General features: G+C 35.3%; 1 long non-coding RNA gene and 1 pseudogene across 3 annotated transcripts in view; one reads left to right on the forward strand and one right to left on the reverse strand.

Moving 5' to 3' along the window:
* LOC105092262 (uncharacterized) overlaps positions 1–17,217 on the forward strand; it is a 333,225-nt gene that overhangs the window by 7,665 nt on the left and 308,343 nt on the right. For all 3 annotated transcript variants that reach the window (XR_010381308.1, XR_010381306.1, XR_010381307.1), the window contains exon 2: positions 8,113–8,231. This is a non-coding gene — a long non-coding RNA (uncharacterized LOC105092262). The remainder of the gene's footprint in view (positions 1–8,112; positions 8,232–17,217) is intronic.
* Positions 3,391–6,670, reverse strand: LOC116154255 (ferritin light chain-like; annotated as a pseudogene).

The raw sequence follows: 17,217 nt of genomic DNA on the forward strand, positions 1-17,217 counted from the left end.
TAGAGTAAAAAGCACACCCTGAGCTGAGACATAGAAGGACTCAGTAGATTGTACCTGATTTCTCTGGACTCGATGCAATGTACATATTTTTCTCACTACTTCTACTCTGTATCCTTTTGCTGTGATAAGTCTTAGCCAAGAGTAAAACTTTTTTTGGAACTCTGAAGCAAAAGTGTATGGTATTGAGATCCCCAAAAAACAAATGTTGAAATACTTCTCTTCAGACTTCTTTCAGACTTTTAATCTATTTTATCCTTTCTGTCATTTGAAATTATTTCTTAATTTAATTTTCTAGTTAACCAGCTTTCCGTATAAATAAATTAGTCTTCTATTTATCCTATCTACTAAAAGATTTTGTTGTTGTTTATTTCAAAAATTATATTTTCCATTAACAAGAATTCGATTTTTTTTTTTTTGCAAAATTTCTAGTTCTTTTGCAAAATTGCGTCTTAATTTAAGGCACTTGTTCTTGTTACATAACTTACTATTCTTGCTTCATAGATATGATTGCATACTTTATCTCTGTGTAGACAATATATATGAATATTTAAAGTTTTTTTTTTTCAGATTATGATGTTACCATTTCCACAAGAATAAGTTCTTTTGTTGGGAATATTGTCTCTTTTCATGTGTAGGCCCTTATCTGATGTTTATGATATAATCTGCTGGAAAATTAATTAATATATGGTACAACTGTTGACAAGACAAGAAGTGATGGCTTTATGACATTGCAATCCCTAGCTACTTAGTGTGGTGTTGTTTCACTCTTGGCCTTGGAAGGGAGAAGTAGGGAGAAAATGGAAGGAATTATGCTTTCAGTTCCTGGGTTTGAATGGCATTAAACACCAATGCCATGAATTCAGTGACATCTTAGCCACCAGAAAAATCTGAACATAATTTGCCCTTGCTTATATCTGTATTTTCCTTAATATTTGTATTTTTCATTCATGTAAATTTTTTTCTGTTTTGTTTACATTATGTTTTACAAGAGACTATGTAGTATACATTAATTTGTGTTCATTCAGATCTTTCTTGATCCCCAGAAATATATTGAAGCTGTTCAAATATCCCTATGACATCTCATTTACCAGATCTCTGTTTTAATTTTTTGTCCAGTTTCTTGCTTGCCCCAAATTGTATCACTGCCTCAGACAATTATGATCTGGGCCAGTTACCACTGATTGTTTTCGACAAATACCCTGGGGAGAAGGTTCATTCTACTGTGCTAGTGTGAGCACTGAGTCGGGTCAAATAAAGAAAATCCCTGCGATCCGAACTTTTTGAGGTAGCGCCAGACAGATCAAATTGATAAAAATTCTCTGGGCATGGGATTCTTTGTGGATCCAACCTACCTCCTCTAGTGGCTGCTAGGCTGCTGGTTTTCACAACTAGTACTGTAACAAAGCTGTTGGTTTCAATACTGCTGCAAAGCTGGAGAAAGGAATTTTGGATTAGAAGTTAAAATGCGACAAAACTCTTCTTGTGTAGATTTCACCATTTTTGTTCTTTAATAACTACTCCTCAGATTGTTGCAAGCTTTTGATTAATTTCTAAAGTTTTGAAAAAGTTGACTTTCATGATTTCAGACTGTGCTTTCCTTGTTTTTTTTTTTTTTGCTTGATGAATGGGTCTAATGAGTGAGTGTTAGGTATTATTTGAAAAATAGGTTATCTAGTATATTTCAAATCATTTTGTCATGCTGACCGACCCCATAAATATAATTATAGTCAAATTTATTTATAAATATCATGTTTCTACTCCGAAAACAATTTCTAGTTTCTAACCAATAGCCAGCAAAAATCTCTACTTATAAGGGTTTGTTAATGTACATTTAGCTGTAATATTAAAATTAGACCATAAGCATCAGAGTGGTCTATTATACTACATCGTTACAATTTTGTTTGTTTATTATTTCTTGTGTGCACTTGTCTTACACCATCACAAGAGCATTAAGTCTGAGTCTTTTCTGGTATTTGAGAGAGAATGGGGTGTATACGTTCTAATAACGCACTTATTTATTCATTCTTGAAAGCAGTCATTAATTAAAAAATGGGCAGTGATGTAATTTTTTTAAACCCAAGACAACATATATATGTTCAAATGTATACTCAGAGATAACGAAAGTCTCTATTCTAATAATTAAAAAATGTAATGTTACTTGTTTGAAAAATTTACGTTTATTGTATGTAATAAATTTAGATAGGTTGCTTCTTATTATGGTTTCTTTACATATATATATATAGAGAGAGAGAGAGAGAGAGAGACAGATTTAAATATCAACCTGAGTTAAACAGTTGTAGAATTCTTGAAACAGCTTTACAAAATCTCAGGTTTCCAAGAAATACAACTAGAAGTCCTGAGACCATTTTTTCTTGTGAAGTCCTCAAAGTGAACACGTAGCTGTGGGTGTAAATGCGGAAACACCAGGAAAAATAAGTAGGGCAAAGTTCAAAGATGCTAAAATGAAAAGTAGACACTGGAAAGCAGCAACTGAAATGACCAGTTCAGATGGCATCTTTGAAATATTACCCAGTCCCCAAAGGCAGAGCTAATAGCTCTTTCCTCTGTGCGCCTAGACTCCTTTTTTTCACAGCTGTATCTCACTACTAATCACTGCCGTCCCTGTGGTGTAAATAAGTTGTTATCTCCCTTATGAGACTGTGAAGACTCCAGAGGAAAAAAAAAAACAATTCTTAGGGACATTTTAAATGCTCCATCTCTAATAAATAGCAGAAGAAATACTCCAGGAATATTTGTAGAATGAAACAATAAACGAATATGCCCTTGATAAAGGTAATCCAATAATTCTTTGCCAAAAATCAGGCAGTTTATATTTTAAAGACTGTTTTATAACTATGAAACTCATGCTCAAATTTTTAAATCATTTTTCCTATAAACAATTTACTTTTTCTGTATCAGTGAGAGTACTCCTATAGAAAAACATCGTCATTTATAAGCATGATGTTTGCGGGGTTGAGGGTTGGGTTGACAGGTGGAAGTGATAATGACCTCTTGTTAACTATAATTTCAAATTGATAGCCAAAAAATCTAGTTTGTGGTTTTGACAAGGCAAAATGAGATATTCACAGGGAAAATAAGTTCTTAATAAATATATATCTCGAGTCTGAAAAATAGTATCATTATAAAAGGAAAGTGTGTACAAATTGAAGAATATACAATAAAATTAAATTAAATTATCTGCTAGGCCAATACTAAACTATGAACATTTGTTTTATGTCTTCTATATTAAATGAAAACTAAGTCTTGCTTAAAATTTTATTTAGTGGTTTTTTTTGTTTTGCTTTGTTTTGTTTTGTTTTGTTTTTCACTGCTGCAAAAAGCTTTATTATTTCCATTTGGTCCAAGGCTTGGGAGAGGGCTGCTGGGCAGTTAAAAAGCTGCCCAGTGGCTGCAGAGAGAGGTTTCAGGCAGAAGCCCTGACACCAGAGGGGCTCCACCAAGGCCGCTGCGTTGCGGAGGCTCCTGGTCTTGCGTGAGGGTGAGCCTCTCGAAGAGATACTCTCCCAGCCCAGCCTGGGGATCAGCCAGCCTGCGGAGGTTAGTCAGGTGGTCGCCCATCTTCTTGATGAGTTTCACCTGCTCTGCCAGGAAGCAGCTCTCCCGGAAGTCACAGAGGTGGGGGTCTGGGCGGGCAGAACCCGGGGCGTGTGGGTCCGAAAGAGCGTGGTTCAGGTTCTTCTCCATGGGAATGGCCGTTTCCACAGCGTCCTGGGTTTCCTCCCACTCCTCTTGAGATGGCTTCTGAGGGTCCTGGAAGAGGGCGCGGCCGCCTGTGCTGGTTTTGCATTTTCAAGAAACGCCAGGTGCCCTCCGTGCTTCTCCCTGGCTCACTCGCAGAAAAAGTGGCCCAGCCCTCCAGAGCCATATCCTCGCCGTGGAAATTGAGGCCCAGAGAGAGGTAGGTGCAGGAGGCCCGCAGATGCACGTTAACCAGGCAGTTGACAGTGGCTTCCACCTCAGAGGAATAATTCTGACGAATCTGGGAGCTCGGGGTTAATTGGTAATAACGGGTTAAGCTAAAAAAAATGGTGTTGGCTGGTCACGGAGGCCGAGGGTAACAGAGTGGCTGGTTCTGGAGGTTGCAACTGGAAAAAAAGGTTGAAGGGTGGTCCGAGGCTGGAGCAGGGGGCGTCCCTGGGTCTGTTCCGTCCAAACACTGTTGAATTGAGAGACAGATCAGCAGGACCGCTGAGCACACTGCTTAGTAGAATATTTAAGTAGCTGAAATCTATAGGATGTGGGGAAGCAGGACACTGGAAGAGTGAATTATGTTCCCTTCTAGAAGATCAGAAATTGGCTAATTTAACAATGAAATTTAAAGCTATATGAAGCTGGGGATGGAGGTGGGATAGAGGGGTGGGGATGGATGGGGTGGAGGGACTATAACATGGCCTGTGTAGCTTGACAAAGTTGGATTTACTTCATTAGGGAAGCAACAGGCTCACTGTACATTAAGACAAATTCTTGACCAACTTCATTTCAGACTTGTCGGACTTTATTATAACAACACAGTAACAACAATTCACAATATACACAACTTCCTTTATATTACCAGTGCTCTGCTAAAGATTTACTACTATCCTCTTTAGTTCTTGCAAGTGTCCAGTGAAGCTGGCATTGGAGAGTTATTTCTGTCTTTCACTTGACAATTTTCCTCACAGCTGAGCAGCTACTCTTCCCAGGAGAGAACAGTATTGGAGGAAAAGTTGCTGGTCTCACTGCCATCCTGTCCTTTCATCGGCTTCTCCTCATGGGAAGAGAAATTCTATTTCTAAGTAGTGAAGCTAGTAGAACTCAGCACCTGTAGGATACAGTCTCTTCTGGGGGCTGCCTGCTTCTCCCGTGCTATGTGGAACATGCTGAAATTGTTCAACTGCTTTGTCTGGTTGTGGGGGGAATAAAAAAGGTGCCTAATTTTGACTTTATAATTTAATCAGTGCTTTCTGATCTAGAGTACCAAGATTAAAATGGATATTCTGAAGTCTAACTTACTCCTGGGTATATCTTTTACTTAGATCTAATATTAAATAATGAATATAAGTATCTACATTTTTGAATTAGAAAAACTAAGGTTCAGAAAGATTAAACCGTGCTTAAGAGCACGTAACTTGTAAGTAGTGAGTTGATGTTTAAAATACAGATCTTTCTGAACTTCTTGCTTTCAGATAGTCCGTAATCCTTCCATTTTCACAACCCCACCCCTCAGGCCAATCCCTCTAGAGAGAAAATTGAAGAATATGAACTGTGTAACATGTGCCTGTATATAATTGTACTGTAAAATTGCCATTTTCAGGATGTGTTGGCATAAAACTGTAATTATTGTAAAGAAAAAATTGACCAGACTAGAAAATAATTATATGAACATGGTGTCCTTTGTCCAGATGAACATGTATGTAGTTTAGTCAGTTTGGTGGCCTTTCATCGTGCTACAGAACGAAAGAATAAATACATGTTTTATGTGTAGACTAGACTGTCTGATTTTCAAGAAATAATCTGAATCTCATGATGTTGAGTTATATTTGCAGTTAAATAATTTAGCTGCAGCTCTTCTCAGTGGTTGAGGAAGACTAGAGTTGCAGCCCTAGTCCTTCTGTTTCTCACCCTGGGAATCAACCTAATGTCTCCACTGCAATCTCTAGGAACAGAGCAGATGGCATCTGGGTAAGGCTCAAAGCAGCAGAGGTTACAGTCTACAAGATCTAAGAAGGGACTAGGACTTGCTATCCTTGAGGTAGGGATAGTGTATGTCTGACCCGAGGAAGGGGCCAAGACCTTAGATGATGAGGACAAAGTTGAGAGTGGGGCATGAAAGGGAATATTGGAGGAGAGGGAGAGATTAGTGTAGCAAAGTCATTTATTAATAGATAAAGACTCTGCAGTCTTTAGTGCAAATTTAATTTCATTATTTTTTTCTCCACCTATAGAATCATTACAAAACTGGTAGCCCACTTTCCACCTTTCCTCCTACCTAACCAGGGAATTAAATGGCATTAAATGGAGGAGGCATGATGGGGGTAGTTCTCTGCTCTGGGTTTCAGAGCTACATCTATCACCACAACAATAATAAACTAACATTTACTGAGGACTTACCCTGTGCAAAATTCTGAGAACGTCTTCAACTTTATCCTGTTTTATCTTCATAAGAACCTTGAGATGGATTCTGTTTTTATACTAAGTTTATAGATGAGGAAATTGAGGTAAAGAAAGGTTAAATAATATGTCCAAGATCACATAGCCAATAAGTTACCTGGTGCCAGGATTCAAATCTTGGGGCATCCTGATTCCAAGTTCTATATTATTTACCATTATATATTTTGCCTCCCTGGGAAAAAGAAACCAGTGGAAGAAAACATGGATCTTTGTACTTGGAAGTCTTACACTTTCAGGTTGTACAAAGTTCTGGTGTGGAAGCAAGCTATGTCAAAGATGGAAGTGAGGAGTGACCTCTTTTTTGACACCACCAATTGAAGACAAGAGCTCTCCCCCATTTTCTGAGAACTTGCATGGCCCAAATCTAAAGGGTGGGAAACAACCGAGAAATATTACTGATATGGAATTTTTTTATTTGGTAAGTAAGGCTCAAATCATTTATAAAAATAATAAAGCAATGTGACATTTACGAAATACCAATTATTCGGGAGCAATTCATACCGATTATATTGGTAGTAAGGGACATGTAGTGGAAATTCCTCCAGTCTCCATACTGCTCTGCTTTTTAAAACGTAAGAGAATGAGTTCATTCTACTAGTGCACCATCTCCTAGGCTTCCCTTCTGCACCATATTGGCACATAGCTTTTACTTCTTCACTAAAAAAAGAACTTAAATTCCAATGGAATCTAGTAATGAAGAGAAATATGAGGAGCAAGTTAGAAAACAAAGTAACTATTTGTAAGATGATTATCTCAAAGGCCTAGACACGCCCCCTGGTTACTAGTTAGTTAAAAGTTCAAACCCAGGCTGATGTCCCTGCTCAATTTCTTTTCAGAGGATAGCTAGAAAATACTCTAATCATTAAACACAGGAGGTCTATCACAGGGCTTAAAGTTGGCATTACTGCAGTCTTCAATAATGAAGACACAGAGATTAGGTCCTTGAGCATGAGAAGAAGAAATCATATGATCTAGGTCATCCTTTATGCAATGAAAGAGGTAACACAGGAGTTCTGGTTGTTCAGCAGAGTGGTAGAAAACAGGGTGGAAGAGGCAGGCTGGGGCCAAAGCCTGGAGGACCTGGTAGGTCCTCATAAAGAATTTGGGTTTTATCTAAAGGGGATGTCAATGGAGAGTTTCAGTAGGATGGTGATGTTATGTATTTCATAATCATTTGGGGTACTATGTGAAAAATTTCTTGCAGGGGGAAAGATACAAGTGGAGTGACCAGTTGCAGCAGCCCTGGTGACTGGCAATCATAGCTTGATACAGGACCGTAGCAGTGGAGAGTAAGAAGTGGTGCAGTTCAGAATGCAGAGTGGTTGTACAGCACAGGGAACTATATTCAGTATCTTGTAGTAGCTTACAGTGAAAAAGAATAGGAAAACGAATATATGTATGTTTATGTGTGAGTGAAGTATTGTGCTGTACACCAGAAATTGACACAACATCATGAACTGACTATACTTCAATAAAAAAAAAAAAAAAAGAAGTCAGAGTGGTGAATGAATGAATGTAACTTTAGTGTCTGGGTCACAGCAGCTTACTACACTTAGGAACACCTCTGAGAAGCAATTGTTGTGGGTTCCTTGGGTGTTGGGATACCCAAGCAGTAGCAGTTTTATTTCTTGGAGTTCCATTTGGGCTGAGGAGTAAACTCTGCTTTTCGCTAAGTTTTCTTCAGGAAGCATGGACTAGGAAGAGAAACTTAAAATAAGAAAAGGTATCTTAAAGAAAACCATTGGAATTAGATAAGGAAAACATGGTGAAACCTTTAATATCCTGCATTCTAAATTTGTCAGTGGCCTCTTACTGTAAAGGTTTTCAGAAGGCATCTGTACAAAAGATCTTTTCACTGCTTCCCCGGGCACAGAAAGTAGGATAGCAATCTACAACACACACATAGATTGTCTACAGTATATGTTCTTTTTTTCCTTGCAGTAACAGAAACCTCCAAGTTTAAGTTCAGCTATCTCTATCCAGCCACAGACTGTATTTCCTGGCCTTCCTCAGAGCCAGCTTTAGCTGTGTGACTACATTCTGGCTCACGGAATGTGAAGGTAAGTTATGTTTGCGACCTTACAAGCATTCACAACTTTTACAAGGGAAATCTCTCACCATTCACTTATTTTTTCCACTCTTGGCTCAAATGGAAACATAGACGTTATGGCGTGTGTTTGCTGCAATGATGCAGATAAAAACACTAACTGAAGACATGACAGACAGCAGGTTAGAATCTGCATCCTTGCATGATTTCATAGAGCAGAACTCCTCTGATAGCCCCTACACCTGAGGCTGTTACATGAGAGAGAATAATAAGCTTCTGTTTTTGCTTGAAGCACTGTAATCTAAACTCTTTTAGTTAAAGGTAGCACAGACTGCTGTATCTAATACATGGTTATTATTTATTGCAAGACACATAATTCAAAATCTAGACAAATCATTGTATTGTATTTATATTATATGGTAATCATATGTAGCTTATATATTTCTACTTTTTTTGAGTTTATGAATCTTAGTTATAGGTGATTTTCAATGGTGAATTATTGATCACTTTCCCACATAGTATATTTGGTATTGAGGGCTAGATTTGTTGCAGCCCTAGAACTTGTTGTCAGTGTCAGAAAAGTGTGCCCTTCAAATTGCATGTAATTAGAATCAATAAGATATTGAAATTATTACCTTCAGAAGTAACATTCTAAAATATGATTTGTGGATGTATTGCTGATGAGAATTTCATTTCTTTGAAATCTTATTAAGAACACTAAAATGTAACTAGTGAATTTATGACCTAATTAATTGTTATGTGCCAAATAGAACTTTGGTGCTTAAAAGGGATGTAAATATTTTAATGAGAACAACAGCATGAATTTGTCTTTTAGAACTGTATAGTCTTACAAAGTGATAGGTAAAGGCAAATGTCACAGTCCTCAGGAGTGGGATTGCTGGATCATATGGTAAGTCTATTTTTAGTCTTTTGAATCTCCATACTGTTTTCCATAATGGCTACACCAAACTGCATTCCCACCAGCAGTGTAGGAAGGCTCCCTTTTCTCCACAGCCTCTCCAGCATTTATTGTTTGTGAACTTTTGAATGATGACCATTCTGACTGGTGTGAGGTGATACTTCTTTGTAGTTTTGATTTGCATTTCTCTGATAATTAGCAATACTGAGCATTTTTTTCATGTGCCTGTTGGCCATTTGTGTGTCTTCATTGGAGAATTGCTTGTTTAGATCTTCTGCCCATTTTTGGATGGCGTTGTTTGTTTTTTTCTTATTAAGTTGTATGAGCTGTTTATATATTCTGGAAATTAAGCCCTTGCCACTCTCATCTTTTCAAATATTTTCTCCTGTTCTGAAGGTTGTTTTTTGTTTTGTTTTGTTTTATTTTTCTTATGGTTTCCTTTGCTGTGCAAAAGCTTATAAGTTTAATTAGGTCCCATTTGTTTATTTTTGCTTTTGTTTCTATTGCTTGGGTAGACTGCCCTAGGAGAACATTGCTGAGATTTGTGTTGGATAATGCTTTGCCTGTTTTTTTTCTAAGAGGTTTATAGTGTCTTATCTTACGTTTAGATCTTTAAGCCATTTTGAGTTTATTTTTGTGTATGGTGTGAGGGGGTGTTCTAACTTCATTGATTTACATGCAGTTATCCAGTTTTCTAAAACCATTTGTTGAAGAGACTGTCTTTACTCCATTGTATGTTCTTGCCTCCTTTGTCAAAGATTAATTGACCAAAAGTTTGTGGGTTTATTTTCGGGCTATCTATGCTGTTTCATAAGAATCTTTTTTTTTAATTGGGGAAGATTCAGTGACATTGAACCAGGTGATGGTTCCAATAGTTAAATTCTCATTCTTAGACTGTATTAGGAGAAGCTTTAAAGACGTGATTATATTAAAGTGATAAGAGAGAAAGGAGCTTTGGAACCAATGGGAAAAAACTATAAAAATAATTGATATTTTTTATACTAAAATTTAAACCTATCTAACAGAGTAGTGGCATTCAAGAAAAAAAATGAACTCTAAGTAAGACTTCAGATATTTTCTATGCATATATAAGTGGCTGGAAAGTAGCCTGCAAAAGAGAAAAAGACGTCTATGCATGGATATCACACTTTCTTCAAAAGTAAAAAGCCATGCAGAAGCCCTTAGTCTATCAATGCAACGAAACTGGTTGGTCAAGGAATATGAACTGGCTGAAGCCTCAAACAGATAATTGAAAATTAAACTTTCACAGTTCAATTTTAACAATCCTGAATGTCGCCATTATTTGCAAGGAAGAACAATGAGAGGACTGCTTTGTCTCAGTGGTTTTTCTCCCTCTGTTCTGCTTGACTATCTCCATTACTTGATGGTCATGAAAAATGTATTGGCTTCATTTCAAAGAATTCTCTTGGAATCAAATATCAAACCAAATATATTGGATAATCATTCTTAATCTAATTTTGGAAAAGTAAAATGTTACTGATTGCCTGTTTATTTAGCATTCTGCCTTTATTTTTTATTTTTATATTTTTATCTTGTAAATCTTTGAGTATTCTGTCTTTATTATGGTTATATGAGTATGTGCTTAAAATATATTTTAAAAATTTGATAAGAATATTCATATTCCACCTCTGCAAATAAATTCTTAATTTATTTAATCAGTAATTCTTATATCTGTTTCAAAAACTTAACCCTGATATTTGGGGAAGAACTTTTAAAATTATAGTGTAGATACCTAAAACATGGTTATTTATTTCCACAAAGTCTAGAGGTTTGGTTTTTTTTTTCAGTATTACTAGTCAATGTTAGTAATATGATTATTTGAAATATTCTCAATTCTTGATTACATTAATGAACAGAAATAAATGTTTTAATCCAAGTTCGAAATGCCAAGGTTGTCCTGGGGATAAAATTAGATGCTATACCTTTTTTGACCATGCCACTGCTCATTAATTGCAGTTTTTCAGTTTTTTTATTATGGTAAAATATGTAATATTAAATTTGCCATTTTAACCATTTTTAAGTGTACATTTCAGTGGCACTAATAACATTCACAATGTTGTACAACCATTATCAATATCTATTTTCAAAACTTTTTTGTCAACTCAAATAAAAATTCTATAACCATTAAGGAGTAACTAACTCTTGTCTCCAACACCAATTCACTTCTAATCTTCTTTCTGTTTGTATTAAATTGCCTCTTCTAGATATTTCCTGTAGGTGGAATCATGCAATATTTGTCCTTTTTCATCTGGGTTATTTCATTTGGCATGAACTTTTCAAGTTTTGTGTAGGTTGTAGCATATATTAGAACATTATTTTTATGGATAAGTAATATTCCATTGTATATACACAGTACATTTAATTGCAATTTTTAAAGACAAAATCCTAGATTTGTGCAATATCGAAATTCCTTCTTTGGGGGAAAAGTTAGTGACAAGTAATAAAAATGTAAATGGTTTGCTCTCCTTTAAAAAAAAAACAAAAACCCTATGGTGGAAATTAGAGACTAACAAAGTCCAAATTATGAAATACCATTTCTGGATTTTCACCATTATTTTTAAAATGTGCTGCCTTTTCAGTGGTAGATGCTCTTGAAATATAAAACAAAATATAGTAACTCAGTGAGATCAGATAGAACAAGGAAAGTCATATACTTCCTGCCTAAGTTTAAGCTTTCTATGATATGACAAATTTTTGTGGAGTACACATCACTCTGATGCCTGACAACACTACATAACCTTCTGCTCAAGACAGATCATAAAATTTCAGAAAGATCTATCATTGTATATGGCTCAGTGTATCATCTAAATTGAGAGAACTGCAGAGGATACACTTCTAGGATTGATCATAGATTGTGCTATTGACAGTGCCAGTTGTTTTTAACTATAATAATTTGTTACTAAGGAAGTATTTCATTCCAAAAACACAGTTTCAGCCAGGTGTTTGAAGGTTAAATATATTTCCCAAAGACAGGACATCTGAAAAACTAGTTAGGCTCCCTATTAATCTCAAATCGATATATAGCTAAATCTAAAAACTCCAGATTTGGTGCCACCAAAACTGCTTTTCAGTTCCTAATTTTGGACAAAGTTAGAGAATTGAAGGTGAAAATTAGAAAGAGAGAGCATTCTCCAGATGCACACTGTCATGCCAGTGTCTGTGAGACCATGACAGGCCTGTGCACATGATTTTGATGAGAAATGAAAGCCAGATTGACAATGCCAGAAATTTTTGTCTGTATCTGAACTTGGGTTTAATTAAATTCAACACTATATGTGAACACGGAAATAGGTATCTACTTTAAAACACGTTACCCCCTTTTTCTCATTAAAAATTGCATAAGTAATTCATGTTTATTACAGAAAAATTAAAGACTAACTAATAGAAAAAAAGAAAAAAGAATTCCAAATCAATGGTTTAGTAAAATATGTCAGTGTAAGAAGAATCATGTAGTCTTCTTTCTTTAAATAATAGGAATGTCCATATAAAAATAAAACTATAAAAATAATTTATCAGCTTTGAAGCTGGGGGGAAAACACCAACTTTATTCTAAATTTGGACAGTTTCTGTTAGTTATGTTACAGATGAGACTTTTTAAAAGTCTCCAGGCACTGAAGGCAGATAGTTCTTTTGGAAAAGTAAATAAAAGGCATAGAGTAATACCACAAGTAATCTTGATTTGAAAAGATGAGGCTAGAGGGAAAGGTAGATGAGGTGAGAGATGGAGACTGCATTTGTGTTCAGTAGGCTGACTGAATAGACACCAAAATTTCCGTGCCTTAAAAAAAGTTTTTTTCTCATCTAATAAATCCTGGGCTATTATCTATATTGATAGCTAACCCTTCTCTATAGACATTCAGGGTGAATCATTGGCTACTCTATCACTTTTAATATGTCGATTCCAAGGTCATCAGGGCATTGCCATCAGCCAGAACAAGGGGGTTGGAGAGGGAGGGTTGATGGTGGGATGTTTGTATGGGCCAGTCTTGAAAATGGTCACATCACTTCTACTTATAGTCTTTCATTAAAATAATCATGTGTCCACACCCAACTGCAAGGAAGGCTGAGAACGGCAGTCTGGCTTTGTCTCCCAGAAGAGGCAACAGATGTGCTTTTATTTGCTTGTATGTTAGTTTGGAAGACAGCTAGCTATCTGCCACAGGGACTATTTTTCTTTTGGTATATTTACTGTTTAATTATGGCCATACTAAATGAGGACGTTATATTCTTTCTGCTTGACAAGTCTACTGATATTTTCTACTTTATACTGCATAATTACTTTGTAGGAAATGCACATTACTAGTACAATAAAAATTTAAAAATTAGTGAGGTGAAAATCACCCCAAATGTCATGCTCTAGAGTATACCCACTCTTGATATTTGTCTACTTGTATAGATATCATTTTAGATATGTTTATCTATTTATCTAACACTTCTCCCTTAAATTTGTCAAAAATATTAGATCTAGATGAAGATTTTAGTTGTCAACAATGGAATCAAATCTTATTTTAGATAAAAGTTGATTTATTGTAAGATATCAGAGAGCTCGCAGACTTACTGAGTGCATCAGATTGCCAGGTTTTGATGTTATGTTTGTTTCCTATTATGATGTGGGAAGCCCCATGAAAAAGGCCAGCAGGACCCCCAGGCAGGGCCACTACTCTCCTGCCAGCACCATCTGATTCTCTGGCCCAGTGGCATTACCTTGCTTTTTAAACTCTGAAACAGCTTACTTCTAGGAAAGCGGAACTTACCCCTAAGATTCTATTGGTTCCCTGAGCTAACTCCTGATTGATTCATTTGTAGTGCTTCATTTGCGTGGAGCCCACTCCTGATTGGACCATTTCCCTCACTCCTGATTGGTCCATTTCTACAAAGTTTGTTTCTAATTAGTCACCTTTGTTACACCTTATTTGCATATGATGTTACAAAATGTTGCAAAGTCTAGACTGGTAGCCTATAAAAGCCTGTGCAAACCTACAGAAGGGGTCCAGAGCTTGGAGTGTTAACTCCTCTGGGCCCGTTGGTGTAATAAACAGACCTGAGTTCTCCAACTCTCTGAGTGCTGCTTGTCTCTTGCTCGGATCCAGGTTGCTGTCACAACTGAGCTGTAACACTGAGGTGTAACACACTTTTCTACAACAGTTATTTCAAAAGCTATTTTTATTTTATTTATAGCTAGCCATCTAATGAACTATAAGTTCCAAGAGTTTTTCAGTTTATTTTTGTATGCTTTTCAGATAAGCAATCATATCTGCAATGATGATGATATTTATCTCTTCCTTTCTAATACTTATACGGTAACTTTTTTCATTTCTTTGTCAAATGCATTGAGTATCTTACCTAAATACTATATACATGCTTTTTTCAGGGCTTTCTAAATAAAACAAATAAATACATAATGACACTTGTAATAAGGCATGAAACTTATTTTAAGGAGATATTTTAATAATAGGAGAATATGATTGGCCATAAATATTTTGCTGTCTCTGTTTGCCTAGGGAGATATTTTTATGGTGCATGCAAGAGAGAATCAAATAAATGTTCTGCCAACTCATTTTTACACTCTGTGTAAACAGCTTGCCAAAGAAACCCAGGGCAGCTACTCATCTGAGTCTGTTCACTGTACCCTGGAGAGAATCTTATCATTTTATAAATCCTCACTTTACTTTCCTGAAAAAAAAAAAAAAAAAGAGAGAGGAAGAGAGAGAGTAAATCAGAGGTTCTAGGACTCCAGGATAAAACTACCATGTAATTAGACTGATAGTTTATGTAAAACTAGCTTCTATTATAACAAAGTTGTTTCAAATGCAGATTAAAAAAAGAGAAGATAAAATCACCACTGATTTCATTGTTCAGAATGATCTGATGATTATCTATGTTCATATTCACTTATATATACACACCTTTTATTAATTTTTTAATTGAAGTATAGTCAGTTTGTAATATTGTACCAATTTCTGTTGTACAGCATAAAGTTTCAGTCATACATATACATACATATATTTATTTTCATTATAGGTTACAAGATATTGAATATGGTTTCCTGTGCTGTACAGTGTAAACTTGTCACTTATCTATTTTCTATATAGTAGTTAGTATTTGCAAATCTCAAACTCCCAATTTATCCCTTCCTACTCCCTTCTCATTGTCAACCACAAGTTTGTTTTCTGTGTCTGTGAGTCTGTTTTTATTTTGTAAATAAGCTCATTTATGTCTGTTTTATAGATTCCATGTATAAGTGATATCATGTGGTATTTTCTTTCTCTTTCTGGCTTACTTCACTTAGAATGATGATGTCCAGGTCCATCCATATTGCAGAAAATGGCATTATTTTATTCTTTTTTATGGCTGAGTAGTATTCCATTATATATATATCTTACATTTATATATAAAATATATATATTACAACTTCTTTATCCAATCATCTGTCAATGGATGTTTAGGTTGTTTCCGTGTCTTGGCTACTGTATATAGTGCTGCTATGAACATTGGGGTGCATATATCTTTTCGAATTAGAGTTCCCTTTGAATATATGCCCAGGAGTGGGTATGTTGGATCATATGGTAACTCTATTTTTAGTTTTTTGAGAAATCTCCATAGTGTTTTCCATATTGGCTTCACCAAACCACATTCCCACTAATAGTGTAGGAGGGTTCCCTTTTCTCCACACCCTCTCCAGCATTTACTGTTTGTGGACTTTTAAATGATGGCCATTCTGACTGGTGTGAGGTGATACCTCATTGTAGTTTTGACTTGCATTTCTCTGATAATTAGCGATATTGAGTATTTTTCCATGTGCCTATTGGCCATTTGTATGTCTTCATTGGAGATATGCTTGTTTAGATGTTCTGCCCAATTTTGGATTGGGTTGATTGTTTTTTGTTATTAAGTTGTATGAGCAGTTTGTATATTCTGGAGATTAAACCCTTGTCTGTTGCATCATTAGCAAATATTTTTTCCCATTCCATAGGTTGTCTTTTTGTTTTGTTTAGAGTTTCCTTTGCTGTGCAAAACCCACACATTTTTTAAAAGTAGATCATATAATCATTTTGCATGTGGTAGTTAATAAATCAAAATTATATTCTTATGTCAATGAATCCTGGCATTCATTCCATTGCAAAAATTGCTATAATTTATTAATTTACTCTAAAAAGACTGTAACTCCAAAATATGAACGTATGGGGATGCCAAATTTCTTCACATGTAAGCTATCATTCTTTTTTGTAATTTGTTTAAGTCTGAATTTTTAAAAATTTAATAACCTTCTGACTTGAAGCCCTTTAAAAGCTGAAGTTCTATTTTATTTAGAGTATTACCAGGTATTTTTATGGCTCAAAAATATTATTTTAAATCAGAGTATGTTTATATTTGTCATGTAGACTTATTAGAAAGTAAGCACAATTTTTTTTCCTTTATTTTGAATTTTGTTGATTTACAAGTAATATAGTTAAACTGAGTAATCAATTTTAAGTTCATTCAGTCTCTAGAAGAGTAATGATACACAAAGGAAATATTAATCAAAATAAGAAGGTGTGCCATGAAAAATTATATTAAGCTCCCACAGCATATAATTACTACACAACTTTGTGAAAACTTTCTATTGTTATATTACATTTTTGTGATGTAACATATATTAATATCTGCTAGAGAATGTCAATTAACAATTGAAGTCTACCTTTGTTTTAAATTTTTTGGATAGTATTGAATTCTAGTTGGAATCCAAAGTTCTGATCAAATTGGGTAGTATAGGTTGGGTATACATGCTCATTGAAAGAACTTTCAGCAGCAGGGGTAGAAATTTTATATATATGTGTGTGTTGTGTGTATTAAATATATTAGAAATTGTGATGTATTTTGAACCAAAAGTTTCAACTATTCCTCTTCAGGGCCAGTGAAAATTCCTATTTGCATAAACTTTGACCTAAATATTCAGGGCAAACCAAATCAAACAGAACTTTAAAATTTTAGTTCTGTGTATAGTTTATATTAATATAAAACTTAAAAAACCAATGTTTTTTAAACATTTTTTATTGATTTACAATAATTTTACAATGTG

Source organism: Camelus dromedarius, chromosome 6 (genome assembly GCF_036321535.1).
Source record: "Camelus dromedarius isolate mCamDro1 chromosome 6, mCamDro1.pat, whole genome shotgun sequence".
In the NCBI taxonomy this organism is placed as follows: Eukaryota; Metazoa; Chordata; class Mammalia; order Artiodactyla; family Camelidae; genus Camelus; species Camelus dromedarius.